The sequence below is a fragment of the Ambystoma mexicanum genome, chromosome 3p (genome assembly GCF_040938575.1).
Source record: "Ambystoma mexicanum isolate Mex_15411 chromosome 3p, UKY_AmexF1_1, whole genome shotgun sequence".
Lineage (NCBI taxonomy): Eukaryota > Metazoa > Chordata > Amphibia > Caudata > Ambystomatidae > Ambystoma > Ambystoma mexicanum.
This window is the reverse complement of record NC_090925.1, coordinates 156322117-156342314: the sequence shown is the minus strand read 5'-3', so window position 1 is coordinate 156342314 and position 20198 is coordinate 156322117. Positions and strand designations below refer to the sequence as shown.

The 20198-nt window shown below is 49.3% G+C and overlaps 1 protein-coding gene across 3 annotated transcripts in view; it reads right to left on the bottom strand.

Moving 5' to 3' along the window:
* LOC138580187 (C-type lectin domain family 2 member L-like) overlaps positions 1 to 20198 on the bottom strand; it is a 646123-nt gene that overhangs the window by 340051 nt on the left and 285874 nt on the right. The gene's annotated exons all lie outside the window — the stretch shown is intronic.

Here is a 20198-nt window from a genome sequence, read left to right as displayed (position 1 = left end):
AATAAAGAATACATAGCAGTACACACATGCACAACCACGGGAGGTGGCAAAGGCTCAACATTAAGCATCACATCAACTCAACATTAAGCATCTTACCTCCTCACCAGGCTCACCTCAGGCGAACAGGTTGCGCAGCACTGCTTGGCCGACCCTGGACTCCTCCCTGGAATCCCGGTCGACGCAGTAGAATTTCGTGAAGGTGTGCGTCGACCTCCACGTAGCAGCCCTGCATATGTCCAGCAGGGGCACACCAGATAGGAACGCCGTGGTAGCTGCGATCGCTCTGGTGGAATGGGCTCTCGGACGGCCAGGCAGCGGTCGGTTTGCCAACCGGTGACAGTACATGATACAGCCGGAGAGCCATCTGGAGATGGAAGCCTTCGAGAGAGCCTTCCCCTGATTGACAGGTCCAAAGTTCACAAAGAGTTGTGACGTCTTCCGAAAACCTTTCGTGCGGTCCACGTAGAACTTCAGCGCTCTAGCTACATCCAGCGAGTGCAAAGTCCTCTCAGCCGGCGACGAAGGCGACGGGAAGAACACAGGTAACACCAAGGGTTCGTTGAGATGAAAGTCCGACGGTACCTTGGGCATGAAGGAGGGGTGCGTCCTGAGCACTACCCTCGTGTCGTGGAAAGTCAAGTACGGGGCCTTGCAGGAAAGGGCCTGGATCTCTCCCACTCGTCGTGCGGAGGTGATGGCCACGAGAAAAGCTGTTTTCCACGATAGAAACTTCAACGGGGCCGAGTGCAGAGGCTCGAACGGAGGTCCCATGAGCTTGGTCAGCACCACGTTGAGCTCCCACGCCGGGGCCGGAGCCTTCACCGGCGGGAACGATCTGAACAGTCCCTTCATGAACTCTTTCACCAGACGATGAGACCACAAGGACGTCCGGCCCGTGGTTCTGGTGTATCGGGAGATCGCAGCAAGATGAATCTTGATGGACGCGTGTGCCAGACCAGCTTTGGCCAGCGTCAGCAGGTACGGCAGTACTTGGGGAGCCGTAATCCGTAGAGGGTTAATCTTCTGTGCGTGGCACCAGACAGAGAACCTCTTCCATTTGTGTCCGTAGCATTTAAGAGTCGAGGACGCCCTGGCCTTTGCAAGAACCTCTCTGCAATCGGCCGGTATGTCGTATCCTCCAAACTCTAGCGCTGCAGGAGCCAGGCCTGCAAGTTCAGCGACTTCGGGTCGTGGTGGAGGATGGCGCCTCCTTCCCTGGAGAGTAGATCCGCGTCCGCCGGCAGCTTGATTGGCGGGGACGCCGACAAGTCCAGAAGGTCCGGGAACCATATCTGCCTCGGCCACGCAGGTGCGACGAGGATCATCCTGCACCGTGACCTCTTGAGCTGGTTGACGAGCCGGATTAGCAGAGGCAAGGGAGGGAACGCGTAGAGGAACAGGCCCTCCCAGGGGAACGAGAAAGCATCGCCCATGCTCCTCGTCTGGGGAAACCTGCTGGCGAACCTCCGGCACTTGGTGTTCGTCGCCGTCGCGAACAGGTCGATCTGGGGTGTGCCCCACCGTCGGAAGAGGCGACCCACCAGATCCTGCCGTAGTTCCCACTCGTGGCACGAGCGCAGCTCCCTGCTGAGTGAGTCGGCGATGGTGTTTTTTATCCCTGCCAGATGAAACGGCACCAGAAGAATCCCTTGGGCGACGGCTCAATGCCACAGGTCCTGCGCCTCCTTGGACAGCGCTGGGGACCTGGTTCCGCCCTGTTTCCTGATGTAAAACATGGTGGTGGTGTTGTCGGTGAAGATCCTCACCACCTTGCCCTTGAGGGACGGAAGGAAGGACCTGAGGGCCCAAAACACTGCACGGAGCTCCAGGACGTTGATATGCAGGGACTTCTCCGTCGGGAGCCAGAGTCCCCTTGCGTGCAGATTTTCGGTGTGCGCTCCCCACCCTTCTAGGGAGGCATCCGTGGTCACAGTCACCTGGTGGGCTGGGGTCTGGAAGTCCATGCCCGCCGTCAGATGCGCGCGGGTGCCCCACCACCGTATCGCTCGTCGGAAACTCTCGTCGAGCTTGATCCTTTCCTCGAAGCTGCCCGTCGTCTGGATCCAGCGCGCATCCAGGAATTCTTGCAACGGGCGCATCCGGAGCCTGCACATGGGAATGAGGTAGATGCAGGAAGACATCATCCCGAGGAGGGACTTGATGGACCTCACCTTGGCCGCGTCGGCCACCAACATCCGTTGCACCTTGCCCAAGATGGTCCTGGTCCTCTCCTCCGACGGGGAGACCAGAAGGGACACTGTGTCGAGCCTCGCTCCCAGAAACAGTGCGACTTGCGCGGGCACCAGGTGGGATTTGGCGTAGTTCACGGAGAATCCCAGGTCCGTGAGGAGTTGGACGGTCCTTGCCGTGTGGACCACGGCGAGCTCCCTTGTCTTGGCGCGGATGAGCCAGTCGTCCAGGTAGGGGTAGACGTGAATCCCCTCGCGGCGCAGCTGCGCCGCCACCGGTGCGAGGCACTTGGTGAAAACCCAGGGTGCCGACCGTAGTCCGAAGGGAAGGGCTTTGAACTGGTAATGACGCCCTTGGACCACGAATCTGAGGAATTTTCGGTGCCCCTTTAGGATGGGAATGTGGAAGTAGGCATCCTCCAAATCCAACGACGATAGGAAGTCTCCTTCCTCCAGCTGACCCAGGACGTGCTGGAGGGTGACCATCCGGAACTTCTGCGCCTTGATGAACTTGTTCAGGCGTCGCAGGTCCAGGATGGGGCGCCATCCTCCCGTCTTCTTCTTCACGAGGAAGTATCGCGAGTAGACTCCGGAGCCCCGAAGCCTCTTTGGGACGAGTTCGATGGCGCCCTTTCTGAGCATCGCCTTTACCTCCAGGAGAAGTTGAGGGACGTGAAGTTCTTTCCTGGCCACGGGGGGGACGCGCGGGCACCTTCTTTGAAACTCGAGCGCGTGGCCCCGGGCCAGGGCGTCCAGCACCCAACGGTCGGTGGAGATGGACTCCCACACGCTGACGAAGCCCGCCAGCCGGCCTCCCACCGGGGTGCTTCGGTGGGGGCCCGACCCCACGGCCGGTTCAATCCTGCTTGGACGCGGCCTTGCCGCCTTGGCCTCCTTGGCGACGACGGCGGGGTCCGCCAGACTTGCCTCGTCCTCTGTAGGCCTCTTGCGACGACGAGCGGGCCGCTTGACGGTAGGAAGCGAAACCGCCGCCGGAACCTTTGGAGGCGCCCTTGCCTCCGCCGCTCCGAAAGGGCGTCCGCCGTTGCTGCAGTACTCCAAGGGCCCGGGCCGTCTCAGTATTCGCCTTGATGGCCTGAAGGGAATCGTCCACTGTCTTCCCAAACAGGTTGTTCCCGTCGAAGGGCATGTCCAGGACCCTGGTCTGGACGTCCTGCCGAAAGTCCGTAGCCTTGAGCCATCCACGACGTCGAAGGCAAACGCCGTTGCCCAGCTGGCGGAACCCAGTGTCGGCGATGTCCGTCGCCACGGTGATGGCGTGGTCCGAGGCCACCTCACCTTCCTGCAGGATCTCAAGGGCCTCCGCCCTCTTGTCGTCCGGCAGAAAATCCAGCAGGGGAGCTATCTTGTACCAGAGTTCCCTGTCGTAGCGGGCCACGATAGCCAAGGCGTTGGCCGCTTTAATCGTCGTCGCCGCCGACGAGATGACTCTACGTCCCATGGCATCCAATTTCTTTCCCTCGCCGTCCGGCGGGGAAGTCGACGTGGAGGCCGCACCCCCCCCGCTTTCTTCCTGGCTGCCGCGGAGACGACGGAGTCCGGGGTAGGCTGCGCCCGGAGGCATAGGGGGGCCGAGTCCGGGACCCGGTACTTTTTCTCGTACCGGTCTCTTTTCGCTGGCGTCGTGGAAGGGTTCTTGAGGAGGGAAAGGCCCTCATCCCAAATGTCGTCCAACAGAGGCACTGCGAGGACCGTCTTCCTCTTGGCCTCGCGCCGTTGGTAAAGGAAGCCTTCCTTTTTCTTCTCCTCAGGGCAGAGTTGGAAAAGCTCGGATGCCCTGGCGATCATTGAGTGGAACGATCCAATCTCGTCGGGCGGAGAAGCCCTGGTGGGAGGCGACGACGGAAAATCCTCGTCGTATGCCTCGTCGTCCGTACCCGTCGCTGCCGTGTCAGTCCCCGTATCATCCCCTCGGGTGGACGGGGAGGAGGGCTGGACGGGGCGCGACGGTTGAAAAGGAGGCGGTGGATGGATCCTTCTTTTCTTGGTAGGGGGAACACCAGAAGGTCCCGGTTCTGGATCCCCCGACGGGAGAGGTTCCTCCGTCGGTAACGGTAGTCTCGTCCTTATCTCGGAGCATAAGGACTGTATAGCCAACAAAATGGCCGCTGAGTTGTCTTGCGGCGCTGGCAGAGGGGAATCCGACGGGCGAGCAGGGGCCCCGTCGGTATCCTCGACGATGTCGTCGTCGTCACCTGCGTCGGGGCCCATTCCGACGGGCTGGTCTTGTTCCACGCCTAGGCCGTGGCTTAAGACCTCGATCAGAGGTTGAGGCCGAATCTACGACGACGCCCTGCCCCCCCTTCTTCTTCCCCACGGAGGGTTTCACGGGGGTCCTATCGATGGGCACAAAAGAAGACTCCCTCCGAGGAGGCAGGGAGATTCTGGGCCCCGAGGCCGCCACCACTGGTGCAGCCTCCACAGGCTGGGCCAGGGCCGCCGCGACCGTTTCGATAGAGGGCTTGGTCGAATGGATCAAGGCCTTCACCACCTTAGGTGCGCTCACCGCCTTATCCTTGAGGGAGGGGGCACTGCCACGCTCCTCCTCTGCCTTAGAGCTCGACCGGGGCCTCTCCAGGAGCTTCGCCGGGTGCTCGGCCTTCCTCTTACCCGACCCAGAGCGTTGGCTCGTGGTTGATGGTGCCGGGGAGGGTGCGCCCTGCCTGGCGCCCGTAGAGCCCGACCGTTCGGCGCTCCCGGTGCCAGCGGACTCGCGGTGCTTGGCCTTATGTTGGGCCCCCGTCGCCGGGGCGCCCTCAAAGGTCTTAGAAGACCGCTCAGATTTCTTCTTCTTCTCGCCAGACGGGCTCTTACCCTCCAGCCAGCTGGCGAGACGTTGATGGCGGTCCTTCATGGTCCGTTCCGACATGTTGCCGCAAAACGCACAGTCCTTCTCCACGTGCGTCTTGTCCCCATGAAGGCAGTAAAGGCAGAAAGAGTGTTCGTCCTCCTTGAAGACGTTCTGCAGCTGGCATCCAGGGCAGGCCCTGAACAGCTTTCCGGGCGTCGAGCTTCCCTTCTCCTGGGCCATCTCCGAGACCGGGCCTGAGAAGCTTCTGGAGTCCTCCGAAGTGTAGCTCGACGAAATCTTCACCCTTGAGGGGCACAGATGAATCCGACACGGGTCCCCGTTGATCGGATGTAGGATCGGTGGAGCTTGAGGCTCTTTTGACCGAAAGAATCGAAGTTTTTGTGAAAAAGCGCGAAAAAATAGCACTAACGCTCGAGAGCAATAGCACGAGGATCCCAACACATGAACGTGCGGTAAAAATCTGAAGATGGCTGCCAGAGGCGGTGCTTAGGTAGAGGGCAGTCATTGGCTGTGGTCAGTATGACGCAGAGACCAGTGATTGGTTATTACTACGAAAGACAGATCAGAAACGAAACTGATACTGGTTTTTTCTTTACCGAGGATTCCCAGCCTGACGACGGGGAATATTCATGAGCATGTGAATCCATGCCAGACCCCATGCTGGAGAAATATTATTTACTCAGCCTATCTCACGTGTCTCATACGCACCCCTAGACTAGGCCTGCCTGTTGGGCTGTATCTTATCCTGACCATTACTTCCGATTTAGAGGCGCACTATGCTCTCAAGCCGTCTTGCCCCACTTAAACCAATTGTCACACTATGCATTTAGCCTCTCTGGCATGTTTCAAATTCAGATGTATTTGGCCTGTTGCTTTGTCTCAAATTTAGATGCATTTAGCCTTGTTGCCCCGTTTCAAATTTAGATGCATTTAGCCTGCTGTTTTGTCTCAAATTTAGATGCATTTAGCCTTATTGCCCCGTTTCAAATTTAGATGCATTTTGCCTTATTGCCCTGTTTCAAATTTAGATGCATTTAGCCTTATTGCCCCGTTTCAAATTTAGATGCATTTTGCCTTATTGCCCTGTTTCAAATTTAGATGCATTTAGCCTTGTTGCCCTGTTTCAAATTTAGATGCATTTAGCCTTGTTGCCCTGTTTCAAATTTAGATGCATTTAGCCTTGTTTCAAATTTAGATGCATTTAGCCTTGTTGCCCTGTTTCAAATTTAGATGCATTTAGCCTTGTTGTTTTGTCTCGAATTTAGATGCATTTAGCCTTATTGCCCGGTTTCAAATTTAGATGCATTTAGCCTTGTTGCCCTATTTCAAATTTAGATGCATTTAGCCTTGTTGCCCCGTTTCAAATTTGATAGCAACCCCAGTGCTTCTATTCACACTGTGGAACTTCCTTCCTAGGCCCAGAGTACAAGTACACATCGGTCTAACTGGCGCCAACTTAGCCTAGACTTATACCCACCTATACTCTCACCACTACTTAGAATGTGTCTACCTACTACCAGCATACTTGCCTTTGTCCTCATTCTCCTGAACATTGCTATTCAGCTTAAGATGGCACCACATTTACCCAACATGCCTCCTCCTAATATGCTCATCGACCAGGTACCATCCTACCCAGACACAGTCAACCTTCAGTTACTACCTAGTCTCCCTCGTACTACCACAGATAGGAACCTAGGACTTCGAGCTAGAATCGCTAAAATCTACGAGCCTCTCGCCCGCTTATTGCCCACCCCACAGAAGTCCATAGAGCAGTCGCCTCAACTAAACCCCAACACTAAAACTTCTAATCTACCCCACAACTTCACCTCTAGAACCTTGTACAACCGCCCCAGTCAGAGCACTCCCGAATTAACTCAAGATAAACGTCACACAACCACCACTAAAAACATAATTACCATCAAAACATAGCTAGCCCTAAAATCAAGGGAGCCCTGATCAATGCCAGATCCTTAGAAGCGCACGCCATAGAAATTGCAGACGTGATCCTCAAAGACTATCTTGACTTCCTCGCCATTACCAAGACTTGGTTACACCCTGCAGCAGGCACCGTGCTCATGCTAGCAGTCCCAGATAACTACTCTATCCTGAGGCAAGATCGCCCCAACTCTAGAGGAGGGGGCGTCGCCATTATACACAAATGTAGTCAATCCATGAGAATAGTAACTCCCGCCAATGTCCAATCCTGGGAAATTTTATCAGTCTTAAAGTCTCACTCACTAATACCCAAACCCTTACTATCCATCTGATCTACCGCCCGCGAGGCCCCATCGGCACCTTCGATGAAGACCTTAACGCCATTCTAGCTAGCAATCTTAAAAGCTCATCTCAAGTCCTCACCTTGGGGGACTTTAACGTAGGATATAACGACCCAGCAGACCCAACCAACATCTAGTACCATAGTCACCACTCTTGCTGAACTAGGCTTTGTGCAAAGAAGCATGCTACCCACCCACTCGAAAGGTAGAATACTTGATTGGGCTGCCGACCACAACTGCCTAGCGAACATCACCAATATTGCACTACTAATCTGGACCGACCATCACCTAGTTTCGTTCTGGTTATCCACTGACAGACCCACATCGCCGCCCATCACAACGGCCCCCCTTCTCTCACCAGAAACGAGAAGAACATTACACCAGAAAGACAGATCCCAAATTTACTCCCCAAACTTGATACACTCTCGGACAACTTGGATCCAGAGATCCTAGTTGAAGAATAGAACAAGGCCATGGCCACAGCACTGGACCTCATCGCCCCACTCAGACCGAGTAAAACGAAGACGCACCTTAACAAATGGTACACACCATGCCTCAAAAACCTAAGGCAACAAAAGAGAAACAGCGAGGCTACCTGGAAAAAATCTCCTTCAGCTGCAAACAAACTCAAAAAATCATCCTGTCTTTGAAACCCTCCAACTGCCAGGGAGATCGGTGTCCAGCTCAGCTTATCAAAGATGCCGCCCGCGATCTGTCACCTTTCATCACTAAACTGATTAATGCCTCATTTACCACTGGCTCCATTCCCACTAATCTGAAACAATCCTGGTTACTGCCTTTACTAAAAAAAAAAAAAAACCAAAAAAAAAAAAACTACCCTTGATCCAGTCATACCTACAAATTACCGACCCATAACCACCATTCCTTTCTTACTAAAAATCCTAGACAAGGTTGCCTATGTACAAATACAGAAGCACTTGGAAGAACACCACCTCTTAGGATCCAGACAATCAGGGATTTTGAAAGCTCAAATTGATACACTCAGGGACAAAGGGCAAGGTGCCCTACTCCTCCTGGACCTTTCTGCAGCCTTCGACTTGGTCGACCACTCGGTCCTATGCTCACACCTCCACACAGCAGCACACTTCTCCCCCGAGGCCATCACATGGATTACCTCCTTTCTTAACGGAAGAACTAGGAGGGTCTTCTCTCCCACTGCAGCAGCAGACCCGATACCCATTACCTGAGGTGTCCCACACAGGGCTCCTGTGTCTCCCCGACACTTTACAACATATTTACCAAGCCCCTTTTCGATGATTTGGATCATCTTGGTATCACCTATACAAACTAGGCAGATGATACCCAGATCCTCCTTCCGCTTTCAGGAGATTATGAAAAGGATTTGGCCTTGCTAAATCTAGTGTACATCATCCAGGCATGGATGGCCAATCATGGACTATGCCTGAATGATGAGAAAATGGAGCTTATCATCTTGGGTACCACGCTTAGCCTAAAGAAACTTAAGCCGGCCTACAACTCCTTCGTGATAGATGGGAACAATATTAAAGTTGGACATGAGGTCAAAACTCTAGGATTCTACCTGGATTCTAACCTCTCCTTCAAAAGACAACTGAGCTCCCTGGCATCATCATCGGCATACACATGCAAATTGATCCGCTCAGCCAAACCATTTCTCTCAGACACTAGCTGCGTTACACTCGCTAGAGCTCTTATACTTTCCCGCCTTGACTACTGTAACGCCCTATACCTTGGAACCTCCAAGGCTACTACCAACAAGTTACAAACCCTCCAAAATAATGCCCTGAGAGCAGCCTTAGGCATCCCCAGAAGATAACATATCTCAGAATTCAGCCAACAGAACAACTGGCTATCGACTAGAAACAAAATACTCCTAAAAACGGCATCACTTACCTATAAATCTCTCAACAATGCAGCCCCGATTTACCTGACCAACAGATTCCATAGACAAGCCTCCTTGAGACCCCTCAGAACTGCGTACAAAGACTGCCTTTCCGTCCCACACTTTAAACTTGCTACTATAGGAGGTAACAGCTTCCCGGTAAAAGCAGCTAAACTATGGAACTCCTTACCTCCCCACCTGAGAGTAGACATGCCCTACTTGCACTTCCGTGCCAAGGTACCATCATGGTTGAAACTGAACCACCGAGATAGCTAAATGCTATGGCTTCCTTTATGCTATCCGCACACCGTGTAACCTGTGTGCCCACCCTTGTAACTTTGTTGTTACTGCTTACATGGTCTACCTTCCCTATTATGCTTGTATATACTCCCTATTGCCATTGTGTACCTCTATACCTGTAACTAAGCTTCGCATATTCTTGTAACTGCTGCGCCCTGATACCCTTGGGTATAATTGCGCATTATAAATAATAAAACAAACCCTTTCAAAGGAACTAGATTGACACTATACTCTTAATAGGACAGCCCAAGACAAACGTGATTTGTCTCACTCTGCCACACACGCTCATGCTCCACCTCCCCGACAGAGCAGGCGAGACAGGCCGGTCACGCACACTCAATACTGCGGAGGACAATTGCATAGGGGTGGTGATAGCTAACAAGACATTTTCCTTTCTGGGTAACAGTGGGGCGACTGGTTCATCCATTAGGGAAGGGACATTTGTGACATCACGAGTAGACTGGATATGACCATTTTATTCACAGACAAAGCCATAACTTGTTCAACACCAGGCATACACATGGTGAAAATAAGGAAGATTGTTTAGGTATAGTGGAGGGGCACGGTACATAGGGGGGTGCATAAAGACAGTGCATTACAAGAGAGTACATTAAGCTACATTCTGAGCGCACATATTTCAGTGAGGAGACTGGGCTCATGCATACACGAATAACAGTGCAATTAAATGACACACAAGGTCGAGGAAGGTGCACTTGAGGGGGGAGGCATACATTTCATTGACAGTTCACTACGGGAGGAGAGAAATAGGGGTAAAGGGTGGATGATCCATGTTCCCAACAGACACGGTTTGGAGACAAAATAACACAGTGCAAGTAGTAATGCCACTAGCGCTTTTGAACACAGCACTGGCACACATGCATTAGCAAACACACAGGGAAAGAGGTTATTGCTGCACGAATTGGAGAATAATGGTTGCATTAAAATTTGGGAGTAGATAATGGGGGGAGAAATATATTGTTTAAATTTAACAGTAATGGAAGTAGTGGAGTAATACAGTGCTAGGCTTAAATAAATGAGTAGTTAATAGGCTAGGGTTTAACAAGCGGAAATGTAGTGGGATACAGGACATGGGAGTAAATTGTGACGGTTGCGATTGAAAGAAAAAGAGGAAATAAATAAAAAGAGGGCAGGGGAGATAGCGAATACCTGGTAGCAAATTTCATTAGTACCAGCTTAAAGTGCCTGCAGTTCACTGCGGGGCACGCCCTGAGAAGTTGAGAGGAGCCATAGAAGAAAGATTTTAAAAACCATGCAATTATCTTAACTAAGTAACATGATCCCCTTAATTTAGACACACAGCCACCCTATAAGACAGATTTACCACCCTGATGCTTCTCTGTTTAGCTTGTCAGCGCCTAATGCCCCGGGACAAAGGCACTCAATATAAATAGCTTAAAGTAAAGTACAGTAAATACAAGACTCAAAGGCCCAATTACACACCACCACCTAAATTACGTGTATATGATAAAAGTGTGTCATGAGTATCTTCACCTAAATTAAGTGCCTACCCATTTTCCAGGTACATTTCGAATTGTGGAACAAGATCGGGTCAGACCGCCATTGAACGCCCACCAGGTGGTGACAGGATGGTGCATAAATGTACCATTGGCTCCTTCCACTAGGACACCGAATAGTGTGAGAGTAATGTAGAAAGGTTAGGTCAAGAAATTAAAGAATTTGTCAATTCTCAGGTCTCAAGCGCTTTTTAATTTCTCGGCAGATATAAAGGACTCAGGGCAGGCCTGAAGACAACGGACGACTAAAATTCCAATGGCTAGGGACTAGAATGGGACATTTTGCCCTCCTGACAGACTTTGTTAGATGTGTAAGGCGTCAAGCCCTACAAACCGGTGGCCACCCTGGCAACGAGGGAGCAACGATCAACAGGGCCAACGCAAGAGATTTTCATGAACTGCAAGACAGCACGAACACTCTCGAGTTAGGGAAACATGGCCATCCTGTGGTCCAACGCACACAAGCAGCTAGAATAGGAACCAACACCCTAATGTGCATAGCATGCTGAAAAAGGTTTTAAATGATATTTTGGGCACTGTAACACTTTTTGTTCTCTCTTTTCCTCGCACATGCAGGTTGTTGCGTATGTATGCTGTTAGAATTGTGTAGGACATTTCCTTAATGTTATCTCCCATTAATCACCCTGAGGCCTACTCATGCAACCATTCAGAAGCCTTTCCCACTATATTGCCCACTGTGTCAGAAAAATAAGACCCCTTAGAACACATTTCCCTGAAGTACATTTCCTTGCTTCCATTGAATAAAACGCCCAAACATTTCCCCAGCTTCAATACAGTGCATATACTGTGCATATACTGTCTGACCCACATTGAGAAACCCTCAACAAGAAATGTCCGGGGGGAGGTTTCATTTTTGCCCTTAGTGATTGTTTACTTCACGGAGCTTGAGGTTACTAACAAGTACTAACGTATTAACGCCTTTCTTGCGATTTTCAGGCAGGCAACTTTATCATCTCATCAGCTGCAAGGACCCAGCAGCGTAAGTGGTTATGGGCAAGCCAATAAAGACTATTATCTTCATGATGGGACTGTTAATGATGAACAAAATAATGGGGGGGTGGTCATTTAAAAATGATATGTAATAGTGAACATTACCGCTGTATCCCCTACTAACATTCCCTACCCCAAGCAGGAAGACTTACAGTGTCAGTGGTGAGGAAAAAGCTGCTGTAAAAGTAAGGAGAGGTAAGGGCAGACACAAAGGGAGTAAAACATACACATCACACACATAGCATAAGTAACCAACAACATGCACATATGTACACAATTGGTAGGGACACCACTGGGGAGAGCTGTCCTGACTGCTCTTTAATAACGTATGCCTTGAGAGAATTAACTACAACAGAAATTACTACAGCAGAGCACGACGCCCATGTATCTCAAAGTGTTCCAAACAGACAGCAACATTGAGATTGATGAAAAAATAAAAATAAAAAGAAAGGGCAATCCCCTATGGAGGATGATTACATAAAGACACTACCCATGATGAACAACTACTGGCAGCTTATTGAAGAACAACTTTATGTAGCAAGTGGCCAGAAAGAGAAGAAATAAAATAAAAAAAACTAGCAAATGCCCCAGTGAGCAAGCTGCAAGAAAAAAAAAAGAGAGGAAAAAATAAAAAGAGAAAAATATAGGACATATACTGTGAAGGCACCAGCCTTAATATTAGCAGCACAATAGTGAAAAGAAGTGGAAGAAAATGCTGGATGCAAGAAGGTTGAGGAAAGTAGGGAGATGAGAGCAGGATCATCAGTGCTTATGGACAACTATTGAGCATAAGGATCTACAGCTCAAGAGAAACTACCACCGAACTGGGGAGGAGACTGTTTGTTGGTGCGCATCAGCATGCCCTTGTTGGTGATGCCCAAGGAAGATGTGAAGAATGACACATTCCCCAAGATGGAAAACAACGGAAGAAGAGAAACAGACATAGGAGTGAAAAGAGGGGGGGAATTACCTCGAGCGACACAGAAGCAACAATGGATGAAGTACCAGCACACAAAAGAATGTTCAGCAGAAAACACATGTGAACAGAGAAAGTCGAGAACTGGCTAGTGTTTCCATGGTAATGGATGCAATCATGACTGGCTGGCCGATTGAAGATGATAACGGAAGCACTAGTACCGAGCGCAGCATCATTGTGCAAAATCAAGATACATTGCAAGATGCGAGAGAACAGCAGAAGATGAGATCGGAATGCAAATAAGAGATATGGTGAAAGGAAGAGCCAGACTAAGGGAGAAGATAGTGGTGTGCGGCATGGTGCCAGCAGTAATAAAGGTGGACACTCCCTGTGATCCGAGGAAGTATGAAAGGGAAGTGAGTGTGGTGGAACGCAGAAGGAGAACACTCCAACATGTACTGTTCATCGACAACAATGTGTACAATTATGGATACGGCTAACAGTAGTTTAAACTTGATTGTCCTATACAGGCCCCCAACGTCCACCCCAGAATTCAACGACGAAATAACACATCAACTCAATATGCTTAAAGGACCCAACACAGCCACACTAGTCATGGGCGACTTTAACCGCTGGTTTGGCGATACAAAAGACAAAGAAGCTAGTAAACTTCAAAGATCCCTAAACAACATTGACTTTGAGATCAACAACCAAGAGCCCACAATGAACAACGGCCATCTTCTTGACTGGGTCGTCTCTAACAACCTCGAAACCCGAGAGTTTAAGACTGAGCCCTGCATTTGGTCAGACCATCATAGCATATCCTTCCACATCACCCTGCCTCTTCCCAAACCCAAAACCCCTAACTGCCCGACCCTCTCGACACACCGTAACTACAAAAACATTGATAGGAACCACCTCATACAATGCCTAGCTGAGGTGGATAAAAACCAAACCGAGAATGACTCCTGCGAAACAACGTTAGCAAATCTACTTAGTCACCTCGAGAAACTCACGGACCAAATTGCCCCCCTTCAAACTAAATCAACTAGACCCACCCAAAAAAAACCACAATGGTTCTCCAAAGAACTTGCAGAACAAAAAAAGGACAAACGAAACAGAGAAAATGTATGGCTAAAAAATCCTTCATCAGCCAATAAAGCCCGCTGGAAGGAAAGCGAAATAATATATAAACATATGATAACCGAGGCCAAAAAAAATTTCTATAACGAACAGATTTCTACAGCCACCAATTCCACCAGCAAACTATTCAATATCCTCAAATCCATAGAAAAACCCAAAGCCATTACCCCTCCTTTCCTACCCTCTCAAGAAGAATGCGATGCCACCCAGATCGCCTTCTTCAACAAAATTTCAAAAGCCAGGGACGCCATCATAAATTCCCTGACCAACAAAAAAACGACAGTTACTCTGCCAGCTGAGACTGCAACAGCAGGTATTGGAACTTTCAAGTTCACAGAGATCAACAACAGCGAAATGATCAAAGTACTGGCGACCATGAAACCCACTACCTGTGCAGAGAATATCATTCCACCTAAGATAATATTGGACAACATAGACATTTTCGCCCCCATCCTGACAAAGATCATTAATGCCTCTTTTAGAGATCAGGAAGTCCCTAATGCCATCAAAAAAGTCACAGTAACCCCTCTGGTAAAAAAAACCAATCTCGACCAACGCGATCCGAATAATCTCAGACCCATAACAAACTGCAACTTCATCCTCAAAATCATGGATAAGATCGCCACCATGCAGCTCCAGGCACACGTAGAGGAATCTAATTCCCTCCACCCACAGCAGTCTGGTTTTCGCCCCGCACACAGTACCAAGACGGCCATGTTAGATCTGCAGACCAAAATGCTCGGTATTATTGACAAGGTTAAGACAGGCCTCCTCGTTCTACTCGACCTCAGCGCCGCATTTGATCTCCTCGACCATAACCTACTCCAGAATGCGCTAAAAAAGACCACCAACTGCTCTGATGAAGCCATCAGATGGATAATGTCCTTTCTAAAAAACAGAATATCCAGAGTGCACTGGGGGGACAAGTTCTCCCTTGAAAAAGAAATCCTCTGTGGAGTTCCCCAAGGGGCCAGTATGTCACCCCTACTGTTCAATCTTTACTTAAAATACCTATGCCTTGTTCTAGACCACATAAACACCTATTTCACTAACTATGCTGACGACACACAGCTTGTATTCGAACTAAGTGGCAATTATCAGAAAGATAGCGAGCAACTTACCACGATATACAACCACGTGGAGCAATGGATGGACTCCAATTGGATGTGCCTAAACGGAAAAAAAACGGAACTCATGATTTTCGGCTCATCCTCTGCTCGTGCTAAGCTACCCTCATCCTACACATCCTTCCACATTAAAGATACCCCCATTCCGGTCCTAAGCAAGGTTAAAACCCTAGGTATGCTGCTAGAAGCATCGTTGGGTGCGGACGCCCAAGTACAGTTCATCAAAAAAAACTGTGCCTACCACCTCCGTCTGTCAAGACTTGATGGTCGTGTAGCCGATGGGACCTCCGTCCCCAAGTACCACTCGGGCAGATAGGAAAGTTACTGCACCGAGCGATCTTTGAGGCCACAGGTGGTGATCTTCGTCAGTCGCAACAAGGAATGCCTGTAGATGCCGGAAGGTGCCCCTGATGACCGCTGTAAGGAAAACACGTGATTAGGTCAAAACAAAGAACCCCAAGTTTGCAGGTGACTATAATAATTCTGGAACAAGGCTTACCCTGCGAAGTTGTTCAGGACTTAATAAAGGAAATGTGTCAGAAGCAGCCAGCAAGGATGACGGGATGGATTAAATCACCACCTGACGTGGAAGACAGGAACGTAGATCAATCAGAGTGGTCCAAGAACATAGTTCATGACAAGGGATAATCCGATAGCAATCCAGGGACAGAAAATGGTCAGATCCAGTAGAGGCAAAGTTCCAAAACAACTATACCGAGAGGGAAAAGCCAAATCAGAGTCCAAAGTTCAATCCGAGGTCCAGTAGCACATTTAGTTCGAAATCCGTAGTACGCCCAACAGGATCAGCTGTGAAGCGTCGAAGGTAGTCAGCGCGTCCCTTTTAAACGCTGACTGGTGATCACATGACTCCGTCAACCGTCACGTGATCGAGCGTGTTGAGGAGGAGCTTTTAGTTGCCGGCAACAGAGACGCTGTAGAATGCTCGTAGCGCGTCTCCATGGCAACTGCCATCGATTGAATGGAAACCAGTGTTGAGATGGCAAAACTCTGCGTCGTTGACCTTGTCCCAATCCTTGCTGGCAAGTCTTCAGGGGAGAGTGCGTTTTGTGAGGTGTGTTCAAAATACATCGGGGCGTGACAGAGCCCCCCCTCAAAGGCCCACGACCCCGTGGGCTGGAAGGGTTTTCCCGATGGAACCTAGACACCAATAACGGGGCATGGACATCAGAGGACGGGACCCAGGACCTCTCCTCAGGACCGTAACCCAACCAGTCTACCAAATACTGTAACTTTCCCCTGACTATCCGGGATCCCAGAATAGAGCTCACTTCATAATCCTCCTGAGAAACCACAGGCACAGGGCCAGGGGCAGAAGAAATGCGTGTATCAACAGTACAAGGTTTAAGGAGAGAAGTGTGAAAAACGGGGTGTAACTTCCAAGAAGTGGGGACGGCTAGCCTATAGACCACCGGGTTCAAAACTTTAGAAACTTTATACGGGCCGACGAAACGGGGCAGCAGTTTACGACACCCCGGTATGTGGAGATGCCGTGTAGACAACCAAACCCGTTCGCCTGGTTTATATGACGGGGCCTCTTTTCTTTTTTTGTTAGCGGCAGCACTCAGACGCCTGGGCCTCTTGGAGATGGACAAGGGTTTGTGCATGGACGGATGCGAGATCTCTGACACAATCATTTGCCGCAGGGGTACTGATACTTGATACAGGGACATTGACAGGATTCAAGTCAGGAAAGGGCAAAGTACGAGGATGTTGGCCATAGAGTGAAAAAAACGGAGAAAAACCCGTGGCCGAATGCAGGGCGTTGTTGTAGGCAAATTCTGCAAAGTGAAGAGAGTCTAACCAGGTGTTCTAGAATTGCAAAGTTAGACACCTCAAATACTGCTCCAGGACCTGGTTAACTCTCTCAGTTTGCCCATCGCTTTCGGGATGATATGCCGATGAAAAACGAGCATCTATACCTAGCAGTTTGGTAAGGGCCAACCAGAAGCGTGAGGTGAATTGGGATCCCCTGTCTGATACAATGACATTCGGTAACCCGAACAGACAAAAAACTGATTCAAAAAACATACGAGCTAATGAGGGAGCAGTAGGAATGCCTTTACATGGTAGGAAACGGGCCATTTTTGTATATGAATCTACAACCACCCAAAGTGTGTCATAGCCTCGTACTCGTGGTAGATCAGTTATCAGGTCCATGGATACTGTATGCCATGGTTTCGGGGGTATGGGCAAAGGATGTAACAACCCTAATGGACGACCTTTCCGGGTCTTGCATTGTGCACATATAGAACAGGTGTTGACGTATGTCTCCACATCTCGTCGCATCGATGGCCACCAACACCAGCGTTTCAACAAGTCTAGAGTACGTCGCTGACCTGGATGACCATTGATTGGAGCATTATGTGACCATTCTAAGGCTTGGTTACGAGAGTCACTGGTAGGGAGAAACAATTTTCCTTGAACGAAAGGCAATCCATCCTGCATAACGGTATCCCAATCATCCAATACTTGAGGATGTTGTATAACCCATTGGCGTATGACCTTTAACATAGGAGGAGATGGAGTACAGGTACAAACAACATGGCCTTTCCCTAGCAGAGTATCAGGATATGAAGGGAGAGGTATCCCCCCAGGTGAACGGGACAAAGCATCAGCTTTACCATGAGACAAACCTGGTCTGTGTTTGACGATGAAATCGTATGCAGCAAAAAAGAGGTGCCAACGAACTTGCCTACTATTGACACATTTCAGGGATGCTAGATCTTGTAAATTTTTATGGTCTGTGTAGACGATAGTCTGATGTCTTGCTCCCAAAAGATGGTGTCTCCATACCAACAATGCGTCTCTAATGGCCAATAGTTCCTTTTCAGTGACCGTATAATGAATTTCAGTAGGTGTGAACTTCCTGGAATGATAGGCCACCGGGTGTAATGCTCCGGTAGTAGGACAAGGCTGGGATAGGACGGCCCCTAAAGCAAAGGAAGAAGCATCTGCTTCTACTATATACGGAAGCTCTGGGTCTGGGTGCTGCAGAACTGGGGCCGTGGTGAATGAGGTTTTAAGGGAGTCAAAAGCTGTTTGATGTGCATCAGTCCAGAGAAACGGTACTGACGGACTGGTCAGTGCAGTTAATGGTGCGACCATGGAGGAAAAATTCGCAATGAATCTTCGATAAAAGTTTGCGAACCCTAGGAAAGATTGCAGTTGTTTCAGATTAACAGGTACTGGCCAATTTGTGATAGCTTGAACTTTGGATTGATTCATTGTTAATCCCCCCGGTGAAAGATGAAAACCCAGAAACTCGACTTCAGCTGTATGAAACAGACATTTCTCGGGTTTAGCGTAAAGGGAATTCTTCTTAAGTCTTGTGAGTACTTCTCTAACATGAATGACATGTTCAGCTAATGTTTGAGAGAATATCAATATGTCGTCCAAATACGCTACGACATAAACATCCAGAATATCACTGAATATATCATTTACCAGTCGTTGGAAAATGGCTGGGGCATTACAAAGGCCAAAAGGCATCACCAAGTATTCATATAGTCCTTGGCGAGAACAGAATGCAGTCTTCCACTCATCTCCTGGTCGCATACGAACCAAATTATATGCTCCCCTGAGGTCCAACTTGGTATAGATGGAGGCATTGGTTAACTTGTCCAACAAGGTAGAGATGAGTGGAATAGGATAACGATTCTTAATGGTGATTGCATTCAGGCGTCTATAGTCTACACAGGGACGGAGATCGCCTTCTTTTTTAGGAACAAAGAAAATGGGACTGGCAACGGGTGATGAGGAAGGCCTGATATGTCCTAACTGTAGTGCATGATGTATATATTCTTTAAGGGACGTTTCTTCAGATGGTGATAATGAATATATGCGTCCCTTGGGGAGCGATGCCCCATCGATTAGTTCAATAGAACAATCATACGGTCTGTGAGGAGGCAGTATCTTCGCTGATGTTTTATCAAATACCGAATGAAAGTCGTGATATTCTGGGGGTACCCCTGACAATGTGGCACCCACTGTATGAGCTGTTTCAAATGTACCGTTCTCCTCATCAGGAGCTAAATGTAGGGCCCCAAGTGCTCTTGCAGGATTGTTTGCTTCACCTTCCGATAGACAAAAATGTTGGCAAATATCCGATTCAAAAGAAACTTGTCCTGTACCCCAGTCTATGAGGGGATTATGTTTTTTCAGCCAGGGAAGGCCTAGGATTATTCCAAACTGTGGTGTGGATATCAAATCAAAAGACAATTGTTCCTTATGGTTTCCCTGAATTACTACGTCCATCTGGGCAGTTTGTTGTTTAATTGGACCAGAAGCGAGAGAGGAACCGTCCACTGTTTGAACTGGTTCGGGATGTGCCTTGGTTATTAAAGGAAGGTTCAATGTTTTGGCCAAAGGTATATCAATAAAACAACCAGTGGCACCTGAATCAATTACTATATGTACTGTGTGTGAACACTCCCTATCAGGCTGAAGAACTGCCTGAACGACCACTGGTCTTATTGGGCCAAAAGTAGGAACTCTGGGGTTATGAATCAAGCTCGTCTTGTCCCCCATATTCAAGGACGAGCTTTCTGAAAACCCGAGGACTTGTTTTTTGGGCGTCTTGGGCATTCTTTGACAAAATGACCACTGAGTCCACAGTAGAAGCATGCATTGTCGGTTCTCCGACGCTCCCTTTCGGTCTGAGTGATGGGACTTCGTAGACCACCTATTTGCATGGGTTCACTTGTACCATCCGGTGGAGAAGGTAAGGATTTGCCTGAGAAGCCAGATTCCGCCCGACGTTCAGTCTTTCGAGCGTCTACTTGAAGAACTAAATCTACTAGTTCAGGATATGCATCAGGAAGGGAAGGTATTACAGAAAGGGCGTCCTTCATAGTGTTACACAAACCTTTGTAAAATACTACAGCTTTCTTATTTTCGGGCCATGAAGTCTCAGCTGATAATTGATTAAAGCGTGTGATGTATTCTATTAAGGTTTGTCTGCCCTGA